This window comes from Chlorocebus sabaeus, chromosome 20 (genome assembly GCF_047675955.1).
Source record: "Chlorocebus sabaeus isolate Y175 chromosome 20, mChlSab1.0.hap1, whole genome shotgun sequence".
NCBI classification, from domain to species: domain Eukaryota; kingdom Metazoa; phylum Chordata; class Mammalia; order Primates; family Cercopithecidae; genus Chlorocebus; species Chlorocebus sabaeus.
Genome location: NC_132923.1, coordinates 110,575,545 through 110,590,984, shown reverse-complemented (window position 1 = coordinate 110,590,984; position 15,440 = coordinate 110,575,545). Strand labels below are relative to the sequence as shown.

The following is a 15,440-nucleotide window of genomic DNA, read 5'->3' as shown; positions in this document are numbered from 1 at the left end:
GAGTTTGAGACCAGACTGATCGACATGGTGAAACCCTGTGTCTACTAAAATACAAAAAAAAAATTAGCCAAGTGTGGTGGTGCATGCTTGTAATCCCAGCTACTTGGGAGGCTGAGGCAGGAGAATTGCTTGAATCCTCGATGCGGAGGTTGCAGTGAGCAGAGATCGTGCCATTGCACTCCAGCCTGGCAGCAGAGTGAAAACTCGTCTTAAAAAAAAAAAAAAAAAAAAAAAGTGCAAGGTGAGGCAGCAAGTGCTAATGGAGAAGCTTTAGCAAATAATCCAGAGAATCTTTTGTTTTTTTTGGTTTTTTTTTTTTTTTTTTTGGAGACAGAGTCTCCTTCTGTCACCCATGCTAGAGTGCAGTGGCACAATCTTGCACTGCAACCTCCGCCTCCTGAGTTCAAATGATTCTCCTGCCTCAGCCTCCCACGTTGCTGGGAATACAGGTGCCCACCACCACGCCTGGCTAACTTTTTTTTTTTTTTTTTTGAGATGGAGTTTTGCTTTTGTTACCCAGGCTGGAGTGCAATGGCTTGATCTTGGCTCACTGCAACCTCTGCCTCCCGGGTTCAAGCAATTCTCCTGCCTCAGCCTCATGAGTAGCTGGGATTACAGGCGTGTGCCACCACACCAGGCTAGTTTTGTATTTTTAGTAGAGACGGGGTTTCACCATGTTCACCAGGCTGGTTTTGAACTCCTGACCTCAGGTGATCCACCCCCCTCGGCCTCCCAAAGTGTTGGGATTACAGGTGTGAGCCACCGTGCCCAGCCTAATTTTTGTATATTTAATAGAGACGAGGTTTCACCATGTTGGCCAGGCTGGTCTCAAACTCCTGACCTCAAGTGATCCACTCGCCTCAGCCTCTAAAAGTGCTGGGATTACAAGAGTGAGCCACCATGCCCACCCAACATATTTTCAGTGTAGATGAAGCAGACTCCAGTCCGAGCACGGTGGTTCATACCTGTAATCCCAGCTGGGTGTGGTGGCAGGCACCTGTAATCCCAGCTACTCAGGAGGGTGAGGCAGGAGAATCACTTGAACCCAGGAGGCAGAGTTTGGAGCTGAGCCTCGGAAGGAGCCGAGATTGCACCATTGTGCTCCAGCCTTTGTAACAAGAACAAAACTCTGACACACACACACATGCACACACACACGAGCCTTCTATAGGAAGAAGATGCCATCTAGAACTTTCATAGCTAGAGAGAAGTCAATGCGTGGCTTCAGTGCTTCAAAGGACAGGCTGACTCTCTTGTTATGGGCTAATGCAGCTGGTAACTTGAATTTGAAGCCAGTACTCATTCTGGGGAAAATCTCAAGGACTTTAAAACTTATGCTGAATCTACTCTTGCTGCCCTCCATAAATCTGGCAACACAGCCTGGATGACAACACATCTGTTTACAGCATGGTTTATGGAATAGTTTAGGCCCACTGTTGAGACCTACTTCTTAGGAAAAAGATTTCTTTTAAAATATTACTGCTCATTGACAATGCACCTGATCACCACCCAAGAGCTCTGATGGAGATGTACAAGATTAATATGATTTTCATGCCTGCTAACACAACATCCATTCTGCAGCCCATGCATCAGGGAGTAATTTTAACTTTCAAGTCTTATTATTTTAAGAAATACATTTGGCTGGGCGTGGTGGCTTACGCTTGTAATCCCAGCACTTTGGGAGGCCGAGGCGGGCGGATCACGAGGTCAGGAGATCGAGACCATCCTGGCTAACACGGTGAAACCCCGTCTTTACTAAAAATACAAAAAAATTAGCCGAGTATGGTGGCAGGCACCTGTAGTCCCAGCTACTTGGGAGGCTGAGTCAGGAGAATGGCATGAACCCAGGAGGTGGAGCTTGCAGTGAGCCGAGATCGCGCCACTGCACTCCAGCCTGGCCAACAGAGCCAGACTCCGTCTCAAATAAATACATAAATAAATAAATAAGAAATACATTTTAGGCCGGGTGCGGTGGCTCACGCCTATAATCCAAACACTTTGGGAGGCGGAGGCAGGCAGATCACCTGAGGTCAGGAGTTCAAGACCAGCCTGGCCAACATGGAGAAACCCCATCTCCACTAAAAATACAAAAATAGCCAGGCGTGTTGGCACGTGCCTGTAATCCCAGCTACTCGGGAGGCTGAGGCAGGAGAATTGCTTGAACCTGGGAGGTGGAGGTTGTGGTGAGCTGAGATCATGCCATTGCACTCCAGCCTGGGCAACAACAGCGAAACTCCGTCTCAAAAAAAAAGAAAGAAAAGAAAGAGGACTGGGGAGGGGAGGGGAGAGGGGGAGAGAGGAGGGGCGGGGCAAGGCAAACATTTTAATGCTGGGCGCTGTGGCTCCCACCTGTAATCCCAGCATTTTGGGAGGCCGAGGCAGGTGGATTACCTGAGTTCAGGAGTTTGAGACCAGCCTGACCAATATGATGAAACCCTGGCTCAAAGCAAAACAAAAAACAAAGTGTATGTCCTTGACCAAATCACCTAGCCTCTCTGTGGCTCACTTTTCTTTTTTTGAGACAGAGTCTCGCTCTATCGCCCAGGCTGGAGTGCAGTGGCCTGATCTCGGCTCACTGCAACCTCCACCTCCCGGGTTAAAGCAATTCTACCTCAGCCTCCCAAGTAGCTGCGACTACAGATGCCCACCACCACGCCTGGCAAATTTAAAAAAAATTTTTAGTAGAGACTTAGTAGAGACGGGGTTTCACCGTGTTAGCCAGGATGGTCTTGATCTACTGACCTTGTGATCCGCCCACCTCGGCCTCCCAAAGTGCTAGGATTACAGGTGTAAGCCACCGTTCCTGGCCTGTGCCTCACTTTTCTTATCTGTAACATTGGGTAATTATAGCACTTACTTTACAGGATTGTTGCAAGGGTTAAATGAGCAAGGTCAGGACTAGGGGGAGGTTAATGAGGTACTCCTCTTAAAGCACAAAATTTAAGGAGACATCAAAAATATCAATAATCAAGACAATAACTGGGTTTTTTTTTTTCTGTTTTTCATTTTTTTAAGAAAGAGGCTAGGCATGGTGGCTCACGCTTACCTGAGCACTTTAGGAGGCTGAGGAGGGCAGACAACTTGAGCCCAGGAGTTTGAGCACAGCCTGGGCAACATGCCAAACTCCGTCTCTATAAAAAATACAAAAATTAGCCAGACATGGTGGTGCATGCCTGTAGTCCCAGCTACTAGGGAGGCTGAGGTGGGCGGATTGCTTGAGCCGGGGAAGTCGAGGCTCCAGTGAGCCACGAGTGTGCCACTGCATTCTAGCATGGGAGACAGAGTAAGACCGTGTCTCAAAAAAATAAAATAAAGGCCAGGCACGGTGGCGTATGCCTATAATCCCAGCACTTTGGAAGGCCAAAGTGTGTGGATCACCTGAGGTCAGGAGTTCAAGACCAGCCTGGCCAACACGGTGAAACCCCATCTCTACTAAAATTATAAAAATTAGCTGGGTGTGGTGGTGCACGCCTGTAATCTCAGCTACTCGGGAGGCTAAGATAGGAGAGTCACTTGAGCCTGGAAAGTGGAGGTTACAGTGAACCAAAATCGCTCCACTGCACTCTAGCTCAGGAGACAGAGTGAGACTTCATCTCAAAATAAATAAATAAATAAATACATAAATACATAAATACATAAAATCAAATAAAAAAGAGACAGGGTCTCACTATGTTACTCAGGCTGGTCTCAAAATCCTGAGATCAAGTGATGCTCCCCCTCAGCCTCTCAAAGTGCTGGGATTACAGACATTAGCTACCATGCCCAGCCAATAATCAAGGCATAATATTTTAATATAATTTTGTTTTTCTTTTTTTTGAGATGGAGTCTCTCTCTGTTGCCTAGCCTGGAGGGCAGTGGTGTAGTCTCAGCTCACTGCAACCTCCACCCCCTGGGTTCAAATGATTCTCCTGCCTCAGCCTCCCGAGTAGCTGGGGTTACAGGCACATGCCACCATGCCCGGATAATTTTTGTAATTTTAGTAGACACAAGATTTCAACATGTTGGCCAGGCTGGTCTTGAACTCCTGGCCTCAAGTGATCTACCCACCTCAGCCTCCCAAAGTGCTGAGATTACAGGCATGAGCCCCTATGCCCAGCCTTAATGTGATTTTTAAAACTCAAAAATATTGCAAAAAACTCCATGATGAACAAAACATCAACATTTTAAATAATGACTGAATTTGACACTTGCGTGGGCACTTGCATGACTGGGGTTTACTGGTCTCACCCTAATCTCAGTCCTGTGGGATCCTGTCTGTATTGAAATTTTTAAATGAGATGCTACATATCAAACCTTAGAACAGTGTCTGGCACCATGCAAGTGCTCAGTAAAATAATAATGATGAGGCCAGGTGCAGTGAATCACTCCTGTAATCCCAGTACTTCGGGAAGCCAAGGCAGGAGGATCACTTGAGCCCAGGAGTTTGAAACCAGCCTGGGCAACATAGCAAGACCCTGTCTCTACAAAAATAAAAATTAAGGCCAGGCACGGTGGCTTACAAGTGTAATCCTAGCACTTTGGGAGGCCAAGGTGGGTGGATCACGAGGTCTAGCAACTCGAGACCAGCCCGGCCAACATGGCAAAACCCTGTCTCTACTAAAAATACAAAAAATTAGCTGGGTGTGGTGGCACACACCTGTAGTCCCAGCTACTCAGGAGACTGAGGCAGGAGAATTGCTTGAACCTGGGAGGCAGAGGTTGCAGTAAGCAGAGATCACACCATTGCACTCCAGCCTGGGTGACAGCGCAAGACTCCATCTCAAAAAAAAAAAAAAAAAAAAAAAAAGTAGTCAGGTGTGGTGGTGAACGCCTGTAGTACTAGCTCCTTGGTAGGCTGAGATGAAAGAATCACTTGAGCCCAGGAGTTTGAGGCTACAGTGAGCTCCACCACACTTCAGCGTGGGTGACAGGGCAAGACCTGTGTCCAAAATAGATAAATAAATAAAATGATGATTATGATGGATAACATAATGATGTAAGCCACTGTGGGTCCTATTCTGTCTTCAGGTCAATGGTACACATAGTGTATTTGACACACAGAGAGAATCATATTTTAACCTCCATATGTCAGAATTTTTATCAGTAACAATTATGAAATAAAACAAATAATCATGGCCAGAAAGTAAACATAGTGAAAATTTTATTTTTTATTTTTATTTTTTTTGAGATGGAGTCTCGCTCTGTTGCCTGGGATGGAGTGCAGTGGCGCGATCTTGGCTTACAGAAAGCTCTGCCTCCCAGGTTCATGCCATTCTCCTACCTCAGCCTCCCAAGTAGCTGGGACTACAGGTGCCCGCCACCATGCCCAGCTAATTTTTTTGTATTTTTAATAGAGATGGGGTTTCACCATGTTAGCCAGGATGGTCTCGATCTCCTGACCTCGTGATCCACCTGCCTCAGCCTCCCAAAGTGCTGGGATTACAGGTGTGGGCCACCATGCCTGGCCAAAAAATTTATTTTATTTAACTACATATATATACTCAAACTAATAAAAATGTCTTGAAAATGAAATAAAAAGCCGGGCGCAGTGGCTCAAGCCTGTAATCCCAGCACTTTGGGAGGCCGAGATGGGCGGATCACGAGGTCAGGAGATCGAGACAATCCTGGCTAACACAGTGAAACCCCGTCTCTACTAAAAATACAAAAAACTAGCCGGGCGCGGTGGTGGGCGCCTGTAGTCCCAGCTACTCTGGAGACTGAGGCAGGAGAATGGTGTAAACCCGGGAGGCGGAGTTTGCAGTGAGCTGAGATCAGGCCACTGCACTCCAGCCCGGGTGACAGAGCAAGACTCCATATCAAAAAAAAAAAAAAAAAAGAAAAGAAAATGAAATAAAAATTACAATCCAAAATGGAAAAGTAGGGGGCTATGCATGGTGACTCATACCTGTAATCCTAGCAGATTGGGAGGCTGAGGCAGGTGGATGACTTGAGCCCAGGAGTTCAAGACCAGCCTGAGCAACATGGCAAAACCCTGTCTCTACAAAAATTGCAAAGATTGGCTGGGCACAGTGGCTCACGCCTGCAATCCTAGCACTTTGACAGGCCAAAGCGGGTGAATCACCTGAGGTCAGGAGTTCGAGACCAGCCTGGCCAACATGGTGAAACCCCATCTCTTCTAAAAATACAAAAATTAACTGGGCATGGTGGTGCATGCCTGTAATCCCAGCTACTTGGGAGGCTGAGGCAGGAGAATCGCTTGAACCTGGGAGGTGGAGGTTACAGTGAGCTGAGATTGTGCCACTGCACTCCAGCCTGGGCAACAAGAGTAAAACTCCATCTCAAAAAAAAGAAAAAAAAAAATTAGCGCCGGGCACGGTGGCTCAAGCCTGTAATCCCAGCACTTTGGGAGGCCGAGACGGGTGGATCACGAGGTCAGGAGATCGAGACCATCCTGGCTAACACGGTGAAACCCCGTCTCTACTAAAAAATGCAAAAAACTAGCCGGGCGAGGTGGTGGGCGCCTGTAGTCCCAGCTACTCGGGAGGCTGAGGCCGGAGAATGGCGTGAACCTGGGAGGCGGAGCTTGCAGTGAGCTGAGATCCGGCCACTGCGCTCCAGCCTGGGCCGCGACAGAGCGAGACTCCGTCTCAAAAAAAAAAAAAAAAAAAAAAAAAGAAAAAAAAATTAGCTAGGCATGGTGGTCCCAGCTACCCGAGAGGCTGAAGCGGGAGGATTACCAGAGCCAGGGAAGTCAAGGCTGCAGTAAGCTATAATCACACCACTGCACTCCAGCCTGGGTGACAGGGCGAGACCCTATCTCGAAAAAAAAAAAAAAAAAACAAATGTTGGGGAGGGCGGGCACAGTGGCTCACACCTGTAATCCCAGAACTTTGGGAGATTGAGGTGGGTGAATCACTTGAGCCCAGGAGTTTGAGACCAGCCTGGGCAACATGGTGAAACCCCATCTCTACCAAAAATACAAAAATTAGCCAGTGTCATAACTTGGTCTCAAAATAAATAAATAAATAAATAGATTTAAAAAATTTTTTAAGCACAAAAGGGAAAAAAGTAATGGACTAATAGTTTTTAATTATATTTATGGATTTTCTTTTTTTTTTTTTTTTTTTTTTTTTTTACAAAAGGGAACATACGTACACACAAGAAGAAATACCTACAAAAGTGTGGACTTGGCTGGGTGCAGAGAATAATTTGCACAAAAAATGACAGAATTGAAGCAATTCAAATTTTTTTCCCTTGCTTTTTTTTTTTTTTTTTTTTTGTTTGAGACGGCGTCTTGCTCTGTAGCCCAGGCTGGGGTGCACTGGCACCATCTTGGCTCACTGCAAGCTCCACCTCCCACATTCATGCCATTCTCCTGCCTCAGCCTCCCGAGTAGCTGGGACTATAGGCACCCGCCACCACGCCTGGCTAATTTTTTGTATTTTCAGTAAAGATAGGGTTTCACTGTGTTAGTCAGGATGGTCTCGATCTCTTGGCCTTGTGATCCACCCACCTTGGCCTCCCAAAGTGCTGGGATTACAGGCGTGAGTCACTGCACCCAGCTCTTCCCTTGTTTTTACAGTTACTGTGCTATCACTGTTGATTTCAAATTTGTTGTTTAAATGCAAGGATGTGGAGACATGAACTACTCCCAAAGTGAGCTCCCATGATTTCAACCCACTGGGGACTCTCACACTAAAGGTGTTTTGTAGCTGACTCCCTGTGTGCTGGGGGCCAAGCGTATAACTCAGAGTTATCCAAATTAGCTTCCATGTAGAATATATTACTTATTAAACGTTAGGTAATAAAAACATATGAATCTGCAGCTTACATATATTCCTAAAACTTACAGTAGTCCCTCTGCTTTGGGAGGCCAAGGTGGGAGGACCCCTTGAGCCCAGGAATTCGAGGCAGCAGCGAGCTGTGATTGTGCCACTGCCCTTCAGCCTGGCTGACAGAGGGAAACTCTGTTTCTTAAAAAAAAAAAAGAACAAAAAACAAAAACCTCACAGCAATCACAACAATTAGTACTTTGACCAACAGAGGGATCTCTTTAGGAAGGATGATTTCACCACCAACATTATTTAGAATTGCCAAGCCATGGTGATAGTAAAAAGCAGACCTACCCGGTTTCATTGATGTTTCTATTTTATCTTTTTTTTTTTTTTTTTTTTAACTTTTTTTGTAGAGATGGGGTTTCGCCATGTTGCCCAGGTTGGTCTTGAACTCCTGGGCTCAAGCAATCCGCCTGTCTCAGCCTCCCAAAGTGTTGGGAGTACAGGCGTGAGCCATGGCACCTGGCCTCACTAATGTTTTAAAATTCTCTACAGACAAAGCGTGCCTTATTTCTTCCACATGGCAGACTCACCACCACCCTTACCTGATTCACCTCTGCCTCAGGCTACCAGTTTCCCATCTTTGGCTAAGACAAAGGCCCCCTCCAAAGCTGACAACATTCCACTACTTTTTTTTTTTTTGAGATGGAGTCTCGCCCTGTCACCCAGACTGGAGTGCAATGGCACGATCTCAGCTCATTGCAACCTCTGCCTCCTGGGTTCAAGCCACTTTCCTGCCCCAGCCTTCCGAGTAGCTGGGATTGCAGGCGTGCACCACCACTCCCTGCTAATCTTTAGTAGAGACAGGGTTTCACCATGTTGGCCAGGCATGGTCTCGAACTCCTGACTTTGTGATCCACCCACCTCAGCCTCCCAAAGTGCTGGGATTACAGGCATGAGCCACTGCGCCCAGTCCTTTTTTTTTTTTTTTTGAGCTGGAGTCTTGCTCTGTCACCCAGGCTGGAGTGCAGTGGCGTGAATTTTTATTTCCCGGTTTCAAGTGATTCTCCTGCCTCAGTCTCCCAAGTAGCTGGGATTATAGGCGTGCATCTTGATGCCCAGCTAATTTTTGTAGTTTTAGTAGAGACAGGGTTTTACCATGTTGGCCAGGCATGGTCTCGAACTCCTGACTTTGTGATCCACCCACCTCAGCCTCCCAAAGTGCTGGGATTACAGGCATGAGCCACTGCGCCCAGTCCTTTTTTTTTTTTTTTGAGCTGGAGTCTTGCTCTGTCACCCAGGCTGGAGTGCAGTGGCATGAATTTTTATTTCCCGGTTTCAAGTGATTCTCCTGCCTCAGTCTCCCAAGTAGCTGGGATTATAGGCGTGCACCTTGATGCCCGGCTAATTTTTGTAGTTTTAGTAGAGACGGGGTCTCGCCATGTTGGCCAGGCTGGTCTCAAACTCCTGACCTCAAATGATCCATCCGCTTCAGTCTTTCAAAGTGCTGGGATTCTAGGCATGAACCACTGCACCTGGCCAACTTTCTTTTATTAATTCTTTCTTTTATAAAAAGAGACAAAGACTGCCTCTAAATCCACTCTTTCTAATTTTGGCTCCACAAGCTATTTCCAGCCAATGACCCTGGGTAAGTCAGTTCATCTCTTTAAGTCTGTTTTCTCATCTGGAAATGGAAATAACAGTCCCTGCCCATGCCTTACCCCTGTGAGGGCTCCATGAAGCAGTGGGGGAGAAGAGTGTTTAGAAAGAGGGAGGCACCACCCAGGTGGCAGGTGTACACGGATGGCAGGCCTTGACAACAAAGTTGATTATGTTCTTCTGAGGTCACTGGATCCAGGATCTGGGAGAGGGGAAGGGGATCTGGTGGGTGCTAGACTGCAATCACTGAGTTAGATTTTTTCCTTCCAGGAAAAGGCTAGATCCTCTTGGCCAGGAGGCAGAGGACTGATCACCATGACCTGGCCTGCTCTGCTGCTGGATCAGAGCCTGACTGGATAGAGAAGTTCTCTTCCAGTGGAAGGTGGCCAAGGAGTAGGGTACAAAGAAACACTGAAGCCCACTGGCTCTTGTCCTGGGAAGCACCCGGAAAAGAGCTTACCTATTTGTTTAACTGTCTTCCCCAAAGAAAATGTAACTTTTTTTTTTTTTTTTTTTTGTGACAGGGCCTCATTCTGTCTCCCAGGCTAGAGTGCAGTGCCATAATCATTGCTCAGTGCAGCCTTAACATCTCAGGTTCAAACTATCCTCCTGCCTCAGCCTTCTGATTAGCCGGGACTACAGGCACATGGCACCAGACATTTTTGTAGAGACGGGGTTTCACTGTGTTGCCCAGGCTGGCCTCAAACTCCTGGGCTCAAGCAAGCCTGCCTCAATCTCCCAAATTGCTGGAATTACAGGCATCAACCACCATGTCTAGCTAGACAATGTAACTTTCTAGAGCGGGAGTCTTTTTTTGGGGGGAGCTCAAACAGCAGAAATTTATTTCTCACAGTTATAGAGGTTGGGAAATCCAAGATCAAGGTGCTACCAAGGTAGATTTCATTCTGAGGACTCTTCCCTTGACTTGTCATCAGCCACCATCTTGCTGTGTGCTCACATGACCACATGACCTCTTCTTTGTGAGCTTGAGAGACAGGGAGTAAGCTATCTGGTGCCTCTTCTTATTAGGGCACTGTCTTAGTCCATCTAGGCTGCTGCAACAAAATACTTTACAGTGGGTAATTTATCAAAGACAGAAAAATAATTTCTCCCAGTTCTGGAGGCTAGGAAGTCCAGGATCAAGGCCCCAGAAGATTTGGTGTCTAGTGATGACCAGTTCCTCATCCAGAGCACTTTCTATGTGTCCTCACACGGCAGAAAGGCAAGGCAGCTCTCTGGTGCCTCTTTTTTTTTTTTTTTTAATTTCTATTTATTTATTTTTAGACAGAGTTTACCTCTTTTTGCCCAGGTGATCCACCTGCCTCAGCCTCCCAAAGTGCTGGGATTACAGGCATGAGCCACTACACCCGGCCTCTGGTACCTCTTTTTTTTTTTTTTTTTTTATACTTTACATTCTGTGATACATGTGCAGAACATGTAGGTCTGTTACACAGGTATACACATGCCATGGTGGTTTCCTGCACCCATCAACCCGTCATCTACATTAGGTATTTCTCTTAATGCTGTCCCTCCCCTAACCTACCTCACCCCCTGAACAAACTTTTTTCCGAAAGAGCCAGCTAGTAAATATTTTAGGCTTTTCAGGCCATATGGTCTCTGTTGCAAGTACTCAACTCTGCTGTTGTAGTGAGAAAGCAGCCATAGACGATACGTAAACGGAGCGTGGCTGTGTTCCAATAAAACTTTATTTATGGATACTACAGTATGAATTTCATATAACTTTCACATGTCATGAAATATTCTTCTTTTGACTTTTAAAATGATTTAAAAATCTAAAAACCATTCTTAACTTGCGAGCATACAAACACAGTAGGCCAGATTTATCGTGTGGGCCACAGTTTGTGTGCCTCTATCCTAGAGGGCAGAGACCGTCTTCTCCTCTGCTGTATTCCCAGTGCCTAGAACAGTGCCTGGCATGTAGCTGGTGCTCAGTAACTATTTGTTGGTGATCAGCTGCTCCCTTTTCTGCCCCTTTTAACTTCAATTCCCTCCCCAACTCTTCCTGCTACTATATCACCTCTGCTGTCACCTCCTGTCCTCTCTGATGCCAGCAACCAAATTCAGCCTCACCCCCGGCCGGGTTCCAGGACAATGGTACTGCTCTGTGGAGGAGCTCACTGCCTAATTCTCCGCCTTGCTCTCCTTCACCCTCTGCAGTCCTGGACCATCCCACCTGCATGCTTCTGTTCCTCCTCTTCCTCTCTGACCGCTCCCTTTTTTTTTTTTTTTTTTTTTGCCAATTGCAGTGACTTTATTTTAAAGGGTTTTCAGACTTATAGAAAGGGGCTTTTTAGATGGGGCTGTGTCACTAGTCAACCATCTTCACTGTGGAGTCCTAATCACTATGATGCTTGTTTTGTAGATCACAAGGATTCATTCAAATTGTCTCTTCCATTCCTTCATAATAGGTTACATAGTCTGAAAGTACACCCCTCCTTCTCTAGTACATTGCCTTCAAACAGGTTGCTGCTACTTCTGTATTGTCATTCATCTTTTCTTCATCTTCTTATTCCTCTTAGCACAGTCGGGGCAAAACATATTATCTTCTATGCCCAGGGGTGGGAAAATGCAGACAGGTGACAAGAAGAGAGAAATCATCCTCCTGTGAGTGGTAGGCACCCAGGCCTGACCTGCATGAAACTGCAGGTGCACCCAACCCTTTGTGTCTGCCGAGAGAAGTCTGCCATGGACCACACACCACCTGACTCCAGAGGCTTGCATCAAAAAGGCCTCAAAAGAAACAGGAATGGAACCTGAATTCACAGCCTTAGGCTGAACAGCCCTTGCAGCAATTCTTGCCCGTGATGCCAACATGGCTCCCTCGCTGAAGTTATCACTTCAACTGTATTAGTCTCTTCTGCTCTCTCATTCATCTCATAAGTTTTCTGAAGCCTTGCTGTCTTGGTCACTGCCTTGCATTTCCTCGAACATTGCTGTAATCTGGTCCCTTGTGACACTTCAGGTATATCTTGCTGTTGTTCAGGGTAAGCATGTCTACGGACCCTCAGATAAACTTCGATTTTCTTGCCATTGGTACTCAAACTGAGTTGTTGACACCAGTCTCGCAAAGAGTCCCAACACACCTTATTAATGGGTGGCAAAATGGTTGGCAAGGGAAGAGCTGGTATTTTGCATCTAGCTTTTTGTGGAGCTGTAAATTGTTCATTTGTTTGAAGTAGATGACCTTGATTGTATTTCATAGGCTTCTCCAGTTTGACACCAGAAGTTGAAGAAACACTTGGTTCCGTTTGTTCCATATTTGGATCATCTTTAACTGGCACCAATGTCAAAATCACACTTTCCTCATCATCTACTTCCCCCTCAAAGAAATTCTTCTTGCTGCTATCCAAATTTGAGTCTGACATTTTCAGCAACACCCGTCTTGCCCATTCGGTGATATGTTGTTTTAAAACTTAGGCCGGGCAAGATGGCTGATGCCCGTAATCCCAGCACTCTGGGAGGCCCAGGCAGGCAGATCACTTGAGTCCAGGAGTTCGAGATCAGCCTGGGAAACATGGCGAGACCCCTGTCTCTACCAAAAAATACAAAAATTAGGCAGGCGTTGTGGTGTGTGCCTGTAATCCCACCTACTTGGGAGGGGGTAGTGGGAGGACTACCACTCCCTCTTTTTTTTTTTTTTGGCAACGCAGTCTCACTCTGTGGCCCAGGCTGGAGTGCAATGGCACAATCTCGGCTCACTGCAACCTCCGCCTCATGGGTTCAAATGATTCTCCTGCTCAGCCTCCCGAGTGGCTGGAACTACAGGCGTGTGCCACCACGCCTGGCTAATTTTTGTATTTTTAGTAGAGATGGGTTTCATCATGTTGGCCAGGCTTGAAACCACTCCCTCTTTGGCTTCATTGTCTACCAGTCCCTGATCACAGTCAGGGGAGTTCCTCTAGGCTGAGGCCTCATGCCTTCACTGCACACAAGTGCAGAACCCACTCAGTGAACCCCAGGCCCCAGTCTCTGGCTCTCCCGCTTCTTTGCAGGGGGGAAGAATTTGGAGAAAAGAAGGAAGTCTATGATTGTCACCTACCATTTCTTTTTTTCTTTTTCTTTTTCTTTTCTTTTTTTTTTTTTTTTTTTTTGAGACAGAGTCTCACTCTGTTGCCCAGGTTGGAGTGCAGTGGTGATATCTTGGCTCACCGCAAGCTCCGCCTCCCGGGTTCACGCCATTCTCCTGCCTCAGCCTCCCAAATAGCTGGGACTACAGGCGCCTGCCACCACACTTGGCTAATTTTTTGTATTTTTAGTAGAGATGGGGTTTCACCGTATTAGCCAGGATGGTCTCGATCTCCTGACCTCGTGATCCACCCGCCTCGGCCTCCCAAAGTGCTGGGATTATAGGCATGAGCCACCACGCCTGGCTGTCACCTACCATTTCTATGGAGCACCTATTGTGTGCCAGGTGCTACACAGGTATTTTATTGCCTGATCTCACTTAATACTCATAACCACCTCTAGTTTTCCAAGGCACAAACTGAGGCTCAGAGGGGTTAACTGAAATACTCAAAGTCACACAGCTAGGAGGTAGCCAGACCGGGATTAGAGCCAGGGTTGGTGTGGCTCCCTTCACAAGTACATTTTGAGGGCCTACAGTATATCATATGTATCCAGAGAAACAGTAGTAAACAGACAAGTGCTGCCTCATGGAGCTTTGTTCTAGTGGGAGAAACAAACAGGTAAATATATAACAGGACTGCTAGTAAAGAGGTTTGCCATGAAAAATAAAAAGATAACATAGGTTACATCGCTGATGGAGAGCTTTTTTTTTTTTTTCAGACAGTCTCGCTCTGTCACTCAGGCTGCAGTGCAATGGCGCGATCTCGGCTCACTGCAAACTCTGCCTCCTGGGTTCAAGTGATTCTCCTGCCTCAGCCTCCCAGGAAGCTGGGATAACAGGCGTGCACGCCACCACGACCGGCTGATTTTTGTATTTTTAGTAGAGACGGGGTTTCACCATGTTGGCCAGACTGGTCTCAAACTTCTGACCTCCAGTGATCCGCCCACCTCAGCCTCCCAAAGTGCTGGGATTACATGCGTGAGCCACCGTGCCTGGCCAAGAGGAACTATTTTAGATAAGAAAAGCAAAGTCCTCTCCAGGAGGTGACATTTGAGCAGAGGTGTGAATGAAGTAAGAGAGTGAACCCTGAGAACTAGAGAAAGAACGTTCCAGGTGGAGGGCACAGCAGGAGCAGAGCCTGATGGGAGCATACCGGGCATGTCCAGTGATCCGCAAAGATACCTGGTGGCAGGAGGGCAGCAAACTAGGGACAGAGTGGTAGCAGAGGGTGACCGAGGGAGTGGGCTGGGGCCTGCGGGCCTTCTCAGACTTGGCCAAGACTTCGGATTTTGTTTGAAGTGTGATGGGGGAGGCACAGGAGGGTTTCAAGCAGAAGGATGACACCATTCCCATCCCTCAGATGAGGGATGAGACAGACAAGAGACTCTGCCCCCTGGCTCCATCACTGCCACCCACTGTGTGAACACTGAGCTCTCCTGGACCCCTTTCTGAACTTAGCATAGTGAAGTGATCAAGAGCACTGGCTTTCAGGTCTGAGAGAAGTGAGTTCCCAGCCCAGCTGCAATACTTACTGGCTGTCTGACCATGGGCAATCCTGTTCCTCTCTAAGCTTCAGTTTTCTCATCTGGAAAATGGGGACAAATGGAGACAATAATTTTTTTTTTTTTAAACTGAATCTCCCTCTGTCGCCCAGGCTGGAGTGCAGTGGTGCAATCTCGGCTCATTGCAAGCTCCACCTCCTGGGTTCATGCCATTCTCCTGCCTCAGCCTCCCGAGTAGCTGGGACTACAGGCACCCACCACCACGCCTGGCTAATTTTTTGTATTTTTAGTAGAGACAGGGTTTCACCGTGTTAGCCAGGATGGTCTCGATCTCCTGACCTTGTGGTCCACCTACCTCGGCCTCCCAAAGTGCTGGGATTACAGGCGTGAGCCACCCCGCCCAGCCGATGACAATAATTTTTGTCTCATGGCATTGTATCGTTGGGGTGATTTGATGATCTCTTGCTTGTAAAACAC

General features: G+C 47.0%; 1 pseudogene; it reads right to left on the bottom strand.

The window, feature by feature from the left end:
- Window positions 1–11,864: 11,864 nt before the first annotated feature.
- On the bottom strand, window positions 11,865–12,760 carry LOC103225317 (developmental pluripotency-associated protein 2 pseudogene; annotated as a pseudogene).
- Window positions 12,761–15,440: the final 2,680 nt, after the last annotated feature.